This window comes from Alosa pseudoharengus, unplaced genomic scaffold, assembly GCF_046254945.1.
Source record: "Alosa pseudoharengus isolate Yale_2024_CS ecotype anadromous, Long Island Sound unplaced genomic scaffold, YU_APseudo_1.1 YU_APseudo_1.1_scf_8, whole genome shotgun sequence".
Taxonomy (NCBI): Eukaryota; Metazoa; Chordata; class Actinopteri; order Clupeiformes; family Clupeidae; genus Alosa; species Alosa pseudoharengus.
In genome coordinates, this window is record NW_027468870.1 from 3,112,344 (window position 1) to 3,122,833 (window position 10,490).

A 10,490-nucleotide genomic window follows, 5' to 3' on the forward strand; every position below is an offset into this window, starting at 1 on the left:
GGGGCGCTCACAGTTTGGCGTTGCATTTTATTCTTAACCAGTCGTTGTCTTGGGGCCCCTGGCCAGCTCAGAGCCCCAAGCAATTGCTTGGTTTGCTTGCCTTCTAGCGACGGGCCTGTCGACCCTGATACACAGTGCGGTTGTCTGTCATACACCCTCCATCTCCAACTCGAGAAGAACTCCTCTATCGGATTGAGGAATGGGGAGTGTGGTGGGAGGTATATATTGAGAAATGGTTCACTGATGATGAACCATTCCCTTATTTGAGCAGCACGATGGAAACTGACATTGTCCCAAATTATGACATGACAATATTGGTCATTCAGCGCATTCTGCAGAGCTACCAAAGTATCCCGAAGACCTGCCGGAAAAATGAGAAGGTGCTGAGTATCCTGAAGACCTGCAGGAGAACTGAGAAGGTGCTGAGCATCCTGAAGACCTGCAGGAGAAGTGAGAAGGTGCTGAGCATCCTGAAGACCTGCAGGAGAAGTGAGAAGGTGCTGAGTGTTCTAAAGACCTGCAGGAGAAGTGAGAAGGTGCTGAGTGTTCTATGGCCCCAGTGTGAGGTGGTGGTGGAGAACCCCACGGTTGCTCATGGCAACACAAATGGTCACATTGCCACCACGCTGGACCTATGTTCCGGCCCTTTTCCTCCTCTTGGCTAAATCGAAACCCGCTCCATCCACAAATGTATATTCATGGGGTCTTTCCATTGCATCCCATTCAAATAATTTCTATATGAAGAAATAAATCGATAGTTTTTAAGTGAACAGGAAGACAGGCGAATTACAGTAAGAGTGCATTACAATGAAATCAAAAAGAGATTAATTCAATAAATGTGTTCAGGCATTTGAGAATTTGATTCAGAGAATGGTGTTTAGTGTTTTAGCAACTGTGAAAACTGTAAGAGACTCAGGAGAAGGCAGCTGTAAATAATGTGGTTTTAACAAGGGTGTAGGTTTGGTCTGAGCGTTGGTGGGGACACTACCAACTAACAGCCCCTGATGTGAAAATAAGGTGTCATGTATGCCATAATATTCATAATGAGCAATAGCAATATCTGATTATACACTGTAAACCCCAACAGGTTCAATGAACTCAAAATATTTGATGAAACTGATTACCTCAAAATATTTAGCTATGTTAAAAAATATTTTAAGTAATTTCTACTTAAAATGGGACAAGGATAAAATTAAAAAGAATAATGTGAGAAATAGATGTTTTAAGTTATTGTTACATTAGTCAGACAAGCTCTTAAGACTCCAAATCTTTGAGAAAATGAACAACATTAAAACAAATAATTTCAACAAACATTTTAAGTAATTACTACTCTAAACTAGAAGTTATTCACACTCATTTTTTTAGGAAGTTGATGAACTAAAACATAATAATTTGACAAACAAACATTTTAAGTAATCGCTACTTAAATCGTTGATAAGTTCAATGAACCTGATAATTTTGAAACCATTGTTAAAACTAACAAAATTGACACTGGAAATGGAGTTGATGTTGTTAAGTTATCACTCCTAATAATATATTCATGTTATCACCATGACTCATTCAGTTTCTCAAACCTAAACATTGTCACTTCAGTGTCTTATATTTTTAAGTTGACTTCACTCTATTGAAACACATTTTTTGACTGTTTAGGTTTACTATTTACCTCAAAATCAAAGATATTTTATTTGTATGATTCAAATAAAAAACTACTCAAAAGACAATTTCAATGCAGATTCCATTTATTTAAGAATTCCATTAGAATTCTAACAGAACAACATCCCCAGCAATGCGGTTAATACAGAACATCAAAGAAATAACAACCTTTTACCACTTCAACAAAGGTAATAATACTCAAATAACAAAATAATAGGCCAACATAAATAAAAGCGAAAAGCTCCATTGCTTGCTTGAGTATTAACATGCTGGCAGTACCAACCATGAGATTTGGAAAACAGAATGCTTACTCATCCATCATCAGCAATTTATTTTTAAGGCTAAACAGCAGTCTAGGAGGTAACCGCTTCAGGTCTTCCAAACCCATTATAATTTTTTTAATGAAATTAAATGTGTAGGACAATTGCTTTGGATAATCGAGATGAAGTGCATAAATTAAGCCAAATAGCCAAATTAACGTCTCTGTCAACTCTGCTATATCACACACAACAATATCTCCGTCAAGAACTATAGAATGGATAGCAGGACCAAACTTCACAAGGGAGTCTGTATCACCCGAGACAGTGAGAATAGCTAGAGCTGCATCGGAGAAGTCTGGCAGGTCAATTTCTTCTGCCTGAAGAACATGACAGTAATTAGTTAATGAGTAGAGTAGTCAATGAAAAACACTACATGTGTATTTAATATAATATGAAATACCAGTGAATGAAAAGTTAAGGTAAAATTCCCAAATATGACATTCTTGGTGAATTACTGTAGTATGATTTAATTGCTATTCTGGTGGCTAGGAAGATGGTTGTGGTTGTTGTCTTTTGGCTGCAAGGTAGAGGGCTGAATAGAAATAGAGATATATAGGGAAGACAAAGTAAAAAAAGAAGAAAGAGTGAAAGAGGACACACAATTTAATAAAAAAACTTACATTCCAGGTCTTAAAAAATCCATCTTCCCACAGGAAGATGGGAAGGGCCTGCAGAGTAATTTTTCTTCTGCTGTTGACATTGACGTCTTCCTAGAAAGACAGAGGGATTGTGGGGTAATGGGAAGACAAATCAGCAGAATATTAATCCTATATGCATATATTAAATAAGACTATAGTACAGGTGACATGTAAATACAAGATTAACTCCTTCACGCTCCTGATATGCAACCTCCTGCTCTGTCTTTCTATGAAATTGTGAGAGATGAATGTTCAGTGCATTAATAGACTGGAATGAGCAAATGTATGAGTGGTGTATGCATGGTAATGGGCTGACCCTTGAAAACTGACTGTGATTTAACTAACTAGATGTACCGCAGAGCGGTACAAAATATGACCGCCGCCCAGTCCAGCACATTTTTTCCACAAAAATAAATCACGCTGAAAGGCCTATATGATTCTAACTGTCTCACTAAATTGCATTAGCCACACTCAATTCTCACTGGTATCTGCTAGACAACAAGTACCAAAACATGATTAGTTCATAGATTTCACATGTAAAATTCATTTTATACAACCCCACCCCCATCTTGCCTGTTCATAATTCTGAGAAATTCTTGAATTGTGTGCATGTGTGCGTGTACACGTTTATGTTTATGTGTGTGGGTGTGTGTGTGTGTGTGTGTGCGTGCATGCTCGTGTGTTTGCCTGGGTATGTGTGTTTGTGCATGTGCATGCATGCGTACATATGTCTACTGTAGGGTTGGTAATGAATAATCGATGATCGATTATTTGTTTGTAAGAATTTATTCGACTAAAATTCTAAGCCTAATAAATAATCGTTCTAGTCGCGCGCATTATGAGAACAGCTATAACTTCCAGTATCTTGTGCGACAACAGACGACGAGACGAGCAGAGATGAAGCGGGCTAGGAGAAGTGCAGTGTGGGATTTCTCTAGAAAAGACGATAAAGTCCAATGTAATTATTGTGACGCCCTGTTTTCCGAACGTTAATTCCGGCGAAGCCAGCTCAAGCGGAGGGATCCAGCAGCCAACCATTCAGGCTACACTAGCCTCCGTCCCATCTGAACGAGTTTTTTCAGCTGCCGGACTGACAGTAAATCGATTGCGCACACGCCTTACCCCAGAACATGTGAATATGTTGATTTTTATGAACAAGAACACATAGGTGAGTCTGTGATAGGTAATGTATGCCCAGGCAGTCCATGCAGGCCAGTTTCTCACCTTACTGTAGCCTGCATCTCGCCAATGCGTTGCCACGACAGTCAGTTTATAACAGTTTAATGATCTAATATGGCAATAAGCCAGGTTTTGATATCATTATTGTGAATTTGTGTCGAGTTTGATGGCCGTCAATTTCGTTCATAGTAACGTAATCTAAGTTAAAACTCAATTGTCAAATAGGCTAATTGCCGCCAGCGTTGAGCTGAAGTTTAACAGAATACAGTCATTAGACCGTGTTATTTATTAATGTCTACTTGCCTACTTTTTTTTTTTAAAGTGATCAGGCAGGCAGTGATGCGTTTGCATAGCCTACATGTTAAAAATCCGTTGGATGCCATAATGCACTGTAATAAACTAAAGTTGACTACTAAATGGCGTATTTCTTTAATAAATCTATTTTTGATAAATCAGTCCTGTCATGTGCGTGTTTTGACCTTAATTTGTGTGGGGGTGATGGTGAAGGCAAATTCAAACCATGCGGCTCTGAGCGGAGACAAGTGACGTCATGCTTTAGTGAATAATCGATTAATTGTTTGATAACGTTATCAATATTCGAACATGAAAATTCCTGAAAAGTCCCAACCCTAGTCTACTGTGTGAGTATGTGTCATACGTATGATTACTGTGAATGTATGTGTGTGCGTTTGTATCTGTTTATGCACATGTGTGCACATGGAATGGGTTAACATGACCCCTGGAGGCAAACTTACGGAAAAAATTGGTCATCCTAGGCCCTACGGTTCTCAAGATATTCACAGAAAACTGTGTCTGCCCTACCCTACTTTCGGGGGGTCCAGTACAGCGGGGGGGCTACAGATCAAAACGAAAAACGATGGTTCCATGCTATCCATGTGGGGTTACATGCCCAGCAAGTTTCGTGTACCCCGGTCTTTCAGTGTCCCGGGAATCTTGTTGGTGTACGGTCACTAAATGTACACATAAATTATTTTATTGTAAGGCCCCCCATGAACGAAAGTTCACAAAACTTGGCATGCATTCGGAGGGTGTCATAATGATCCTAAACTTTCAATTTCGTGCAGTTTTGACCATGTCAGCCAGAGATATTGTGATGAAAAACCTAATTTTTTGCTTTTTAATTTTTAACTAGGTGGCGCTATACATGAAATAAGTGGTAATGGGATGGGTTGACATGCCCCCTTAAGACCAACATACAAAAAAAAGGTGGACCTTCTAGGCCCTACGGTTCTCGAGATACACAGAAAACTGTCTCCGGCCACCTACAGGCCTGTTGGTGTATAGTAACAAATTAATTTATTGTGTGGCCCCCCATGAACGGAATTCCACGAAACTTGGCGTGCATTCAGAGGGTGTGATAATGATCCTACACTTCCAATTTCGTGCAGTTTTGACTATGTTAGGTCACAGATACCTGCGATTACAACACCTCATTTTTACTTTTTTGTGTTTAACTAGGTGGCGCTATACATGAAATGAGTGGTTATGGAATGGGTTGACATGGCCTCTTGAGATCAACATACGAAAAAAAAATGGTCCTCCGACCTAAACCTTACGGTTCTCGAGATATTCACAGAAAAATGTGTCTGCCCTACCCTCCTTTCGGGGGGTGCAGTCCAGCGGGGGGGCTACAGATCAAAACGAAAAACGATGGTTCCATGCTATCCATACGGGGTTACATGCCCACCAAGTTTCTTCTACCCCGGTCTTTCAGTGTCCGGGAATCATTGACGGAAATTTGGACATGCGAAAAAGAAAAAAAAAAAAGAAAAAATCTGACTAAACCTATATGCTGCTTCGCTGCGCGGCGGTCATAATAATGGCAAAGTAACTGAGCCTGTGTCTTGGAAGAGGCGTCACATGACCTGCATAGCCAACACATTTTGAAAATGCCACATAAAATAAGTCTAAGGTGTCATCCCTTCTTTGATACAAAACATCACTCAAACCTAGCCTGTATCCTGTGGAGAGATGCAAAGGGATAACATTAGGCTAGGCTATTCTCATTGGTAAATAAATGCTTACAAAATATCCCTATAACTTATAATAATATAGGCTACACGTTGGCTACATTGTGGTGAAATTTGGTCTCTGCATTTATCCCAATCCGTGAATTAGTGAAACACACTCAGTACACAGTGAACACACAGTGAGGTGAAGCACACACTAATCCCGACGCAGTGAGCTGCCTGCTACAGCCACGCTCGGGGAGCAGTGAGGGGTTAGGTGTCTTGCTCAAGGGCACTTCAGCCGTTCCTGGTCGGGGTTCGAACCAGCAACCCTCCGGTTACAAGTCCGAAGCCCTAACCAGTAGGCCACGACTGCCCACTTTAGCTGTCTGCCCGCTGGAAGACGGTACACAAATAAATAAACAAAGTACACCTTCATTAAGGCGCGTTCTTACCTTTGTGTAGTAGCAGTCTGATGATGATTGATGGATCATCTCACTGATTGCTTGCAGCTTGCCTGCCTACATACGGGTGCGCAGCAGTCCTTGCAAACAATTAGTCTTAGGCCTACGATGTCAAAGTGTATCAATTTACTACTGCCACAATCGATCGTAGACTAGTTAATTCACCATTCATTGGGATTTCCGATTTTTTTATTGGTTTATGTTGGTTTGTGTAGGTTATTAGGTTATGTGCCATGTGTAGGTTTGTGTAGGTTATTAGGTTATGTGCCATGTGTAGGTTTGTGTAGGTTATTAGGTTATGTGCCATGTGTAGGTTTGTGTAGGTTATTAGGTTATGTGCCATGTGTAGGTTTGTGTAGGTTATTAGGTTATGTGCCATGTGTAGGTTTGTGTAGGTTATTAGGTTATGTGCCATGTGTAGGTTTGTGTAGGTTATTAGGTTATGTGCCATGTGTAGGTTTGTGTAGGTTATTAGGTTATTTGCCATGTGTAGGTTTGTGTAGGTTATTAGGTTATGTGCCATGTGTAGGTTTGTGTAGGTTATTAGGTTATGTGCCATGTGTAGGTTTGTGTAGGTTATTAGGTTATGTGCCATGTGTAGGTTTGTGTAGGTTATTAGGTTATGTGCCATGTGTAGGTTTGTGTAGGTTATTAGGTTATGTGCCATGTGTAGGTTTGTGTAGGTTATTAGGTTATTTGCCATGTGTAGGTTATTAGGTTATGTGCCATGTGTAGGTTTGTGTAGGTTATTAGGTTATTTGCCATGTGTAGGTTTGTGTAGGTTATTAGGTTATGTGCCATGTGTAGGTTTGTGTAGGTTATTAGGTTATGTGCCATGTGTAGGTTTGTGTAGGTTATTAGGTTATGTGCCATGTGTAGGTTTGTGTAGGTTATTAGGTTATGTGCCATGTGTAGGTTTGTGTAGGTTATTAGGTTATTTGCCATGCTGATATGAACCAATGAAGTTGCACGTCTTTATTACGTCAGACGTAATTTCAATCCACTCTTGAAATAAATGAGTTTGGGGGTCAGTTCTACTCATATACTAAGAGCTAACCTTGTCAAAATAATCAATAACTGGGAAACTAGTTGAGTGAACTTAAAACTTTTGTGGTGCCTGAACAATATGGCAGCTTTGAGTACAGCTCTGCAATTTTATTGAGTTTACAACACTGTTGGGAAATACAGTGTAGATTCAAAGAGTTGATTGTGATGTATTTGTTTATGACATAAACCACTCAGATAAAGATTGTCTGGTAATGTCAACACATGCATGGGAATGATAAAGGCATTTACAGTCAATAAAATACACTCTGTGCTAAATATGAAGCACTGTATTGACCTTTTTCATAGGGCAGGGGTTAAATGACTGGGTATATGTTTAGCCATGCTACACACACACACACACACACAAACACAGAGAGAGAGAGATTGTGTGTGTGAGAGAGTGTGTGTGTATGTGTGAGAGAGAGCAAGAGAGAGAGAGAAAGAGCATTAGGGAGAGGAGAGAGGAAAAGAGAGAGTGTGTGAGTGTGTGTGTGTGAGAGGGAGAGAGAGAGCACCAGGGAGAGGAGAGAGGGAAAGAGAGAGAGTGTGTGTGTGAGAGTGTGTGTGAGAGAGAGTGTGTGAGAGAGAGCATCAGGGAGAGGAGAGAGGGAAAGAGAGAGAGTGTGTGTGTGAGAGTGTGTGTGTGAGAGAGAGTGTGTGAGAGAGAGCATCAGGGAGAGGAGAGAGGGAAAGAGAGAGAGTGTGTGTGTGAGAGTGTGTGTGTGAGAGAGAGTGTGTGAGAGAGAGCATCAGGGAGAGGAGAGAGGGAAAGGTATTTAGTAGCATATTGAATGAAAGAATCCAAACCTTCCTTAACAAGCACAATACCCTGTGTAAAAACCAAATTGGCTTTCTTCCAAACCATCGTACTACAGATCACATTTACACCCTACACACACCCTAATTAACAAATATGTAAAAGACAAGAAAAATGGGAAAATATTTGCATGTTTTGCCGACTTTAAAAAAGCATTTGACTCTATTTGGCACAACAGACTATACTACAAACTTTTAGAAACTGGTGTAGGGGGTAAAGTATATGATGTGATCAAATCAATGTATTCAAACAATAAATGCAGTGTAAAAATTGGCAAAAAACTTTCACACAGAAGTCAAAAGTCTCCACACAGAAACGAGTGAGACAGGGCTGCAGTCTGAGTCCAACTCTGTTCAACATCTACATCAATGAGTTAGCGGTGCAGTTGGAACAGTCTGCATGCCCTGGACTCGCCCTCCAGAACACAGAAGTCAAATTTCTGCTCTTTGCAGATGATCTGGTCCTCCTATCCCCTTCTGAACAAGGCCTCCAACAACACCTGGACCTGCTGGCAAAATACTGCCAGACCTGGGCCCTGCAGTAAACCCCACAAAAACAAAAGTCATGATTTTTCAAAAGAAACCCAGATGTCAGGAACACAGACACACGTTCACTCTTGGTGGCACCGCCCTAGAGCACACGATGCAGTATACTTACCTCGGTCTGGCCATTACTGCATCAGGAAGTTTCAGCATGGCAGTGAATTAAAGGTGTTTGAGTCGTGATTCACTCGGATCTTTCACCCGTATCTTTAAATTAACCCACGAGTCGCGAGTCTCTAGTATCATTAACTCGGATCAGTTGAGTCCTACTACAATTCAATCTAAAACGATAAACAGCGCCACACACAAACCTCTTGCAACATTAGCTAGCCTACTAGCCATCATATCTGCCAAAAATGTAACCATTTCGTAAGTAGGATAACCACAACTCCACAAATCAACTCAAGCGACTGAGTGAGCAGGCAGTCTGAGATAACTGGTTAACTTCCCGCAGAGCCGGGTTAGTCGGATCAGCCAGCCGGTTAGGCTACATGAGTACGAGTCGGCTACGGCTACGTTGTCATGAGTGGCTGTAGACCAGCGAGTAGCTCCTCCTCAAAGTGAAAAGCAATTCCACAACAAAAGCCATTCTTCACCTCTAAAATAACATTCAATGTTCTGCATGTAGCCTAGGCATACTTTAGATTTGGTGTATAGATGTGTAGCATATTAAAATGCAATTAGGTCGCGCAGACAGTCCGAAACATTGCACGCTCTTAATGGAGCTGCTTTGTATACCCGGGTTAGTCGGATCGCTGGGCCGGGCGGTTACGTTATGAGTGCGAGTCAGCCGAATCAGCCGGCTACGTTGTCATGAGTGGATCAGTAGACGAGCGAGTAACTCCTCGTCAAGGTGAAAAGCAAATCCACAACAAAAGCCATTCTTTCACTTCTGAAATAACATACAATGTTCTACACGTAGGCATAGCCTACTTTTAAATGCAATTAGGTCGCGAAGACAGTACGAAACATTGCAAGCTCTGTATGGAGCTGCTCAGGCTAGCCGGGTCAGTTGGATCTGCAGGGCGGGCCGGTTACATTGTTATGAGTGCGAGTCAGCCGAATCAGCCGGCTACGTTGTCATGAGTGGATCTTTAGAGGAGCGAGTAACTCCTCGTCAAGGTTAAAAGAAAATCCACAACAAAAGCCATGCTTTCACTTCTGAAATAACATATGTTCTGCACGCATAGCCTACTTTAAAATGCAATTAGGTCGCGAAGACAGTCCGAAACATTGCAAGCTCTGTATGGAGAGTAGGCTAGCCAGTCGGATCAGCCAAGCGGGCCGGTTACGTTGTTGTTATGAGTTCGAGTCAGCCGAATCAGCCGGCTACGTTGTCATGAGTGGATCTTTAGAGGAGCGAGTAACTCCTCATCAAGGTTAAAAGAAAATCCACAACAAAAGCCATGCTTTCACTTCTGAAATACATATTCTGCACGCATAGCCTACTTTAAAATGCAATTAGGTCGCGAAGACAGTCCGAAACATTGTAAGCTCTGTATGGAGTTGCTTGAGTAGGCTAGCCTACCTGGGTCATTTGGATCAGCCGGGCGTACCGGTTACATTATGTTGTTATGAGTGTGAGTCAGTCGAATCAGCTGGCTACATTGTCATGAGTGGATCTGTAGACGAGCAAGTAGCCTAGTTTCTACTCGTGTCAAGGTGATAATAATAATAGGCCTAATAAGAATAGTAGTAGTAGTAATAATAATAATAATAACAATAATAATAATTTATTCACTGCAGGGCATTTCTACGTACCTGTTTCTATGTCTACATTGAAAGTCAATTGCTTAGGCTAGGTTAAGACAATAAATAAACAGTCTGGCTCAAACTGCTTTCTTTCCCGTGAGTGGGTGG

The 10,490-nt window shown here is 41.2% G+C and overlaps 1 long non-coding RNA gene across 1 annotated transcript; it reads right to left on the reverse strand.

Moving 5' to 3' along the window:
• Positions 1–1,721: 1,721 nt before the first annotated feature.
• Positions 1,722–2,683, reverse strand: LOC143112480 (uncharacterized). The gene is made up of 2 exons (XR_012984763.1): positions 2,594–2,683; positions 1,722–2,290 (listed from the first exon to the last, which is right to left on the reverse strand). It is a non-coding gene; the product is annotated as an uncharacterized LOC143112480 (long non-coding RNA).
• Positions 2,684–10,490: the final 7,807 nt, after the last annotated feature.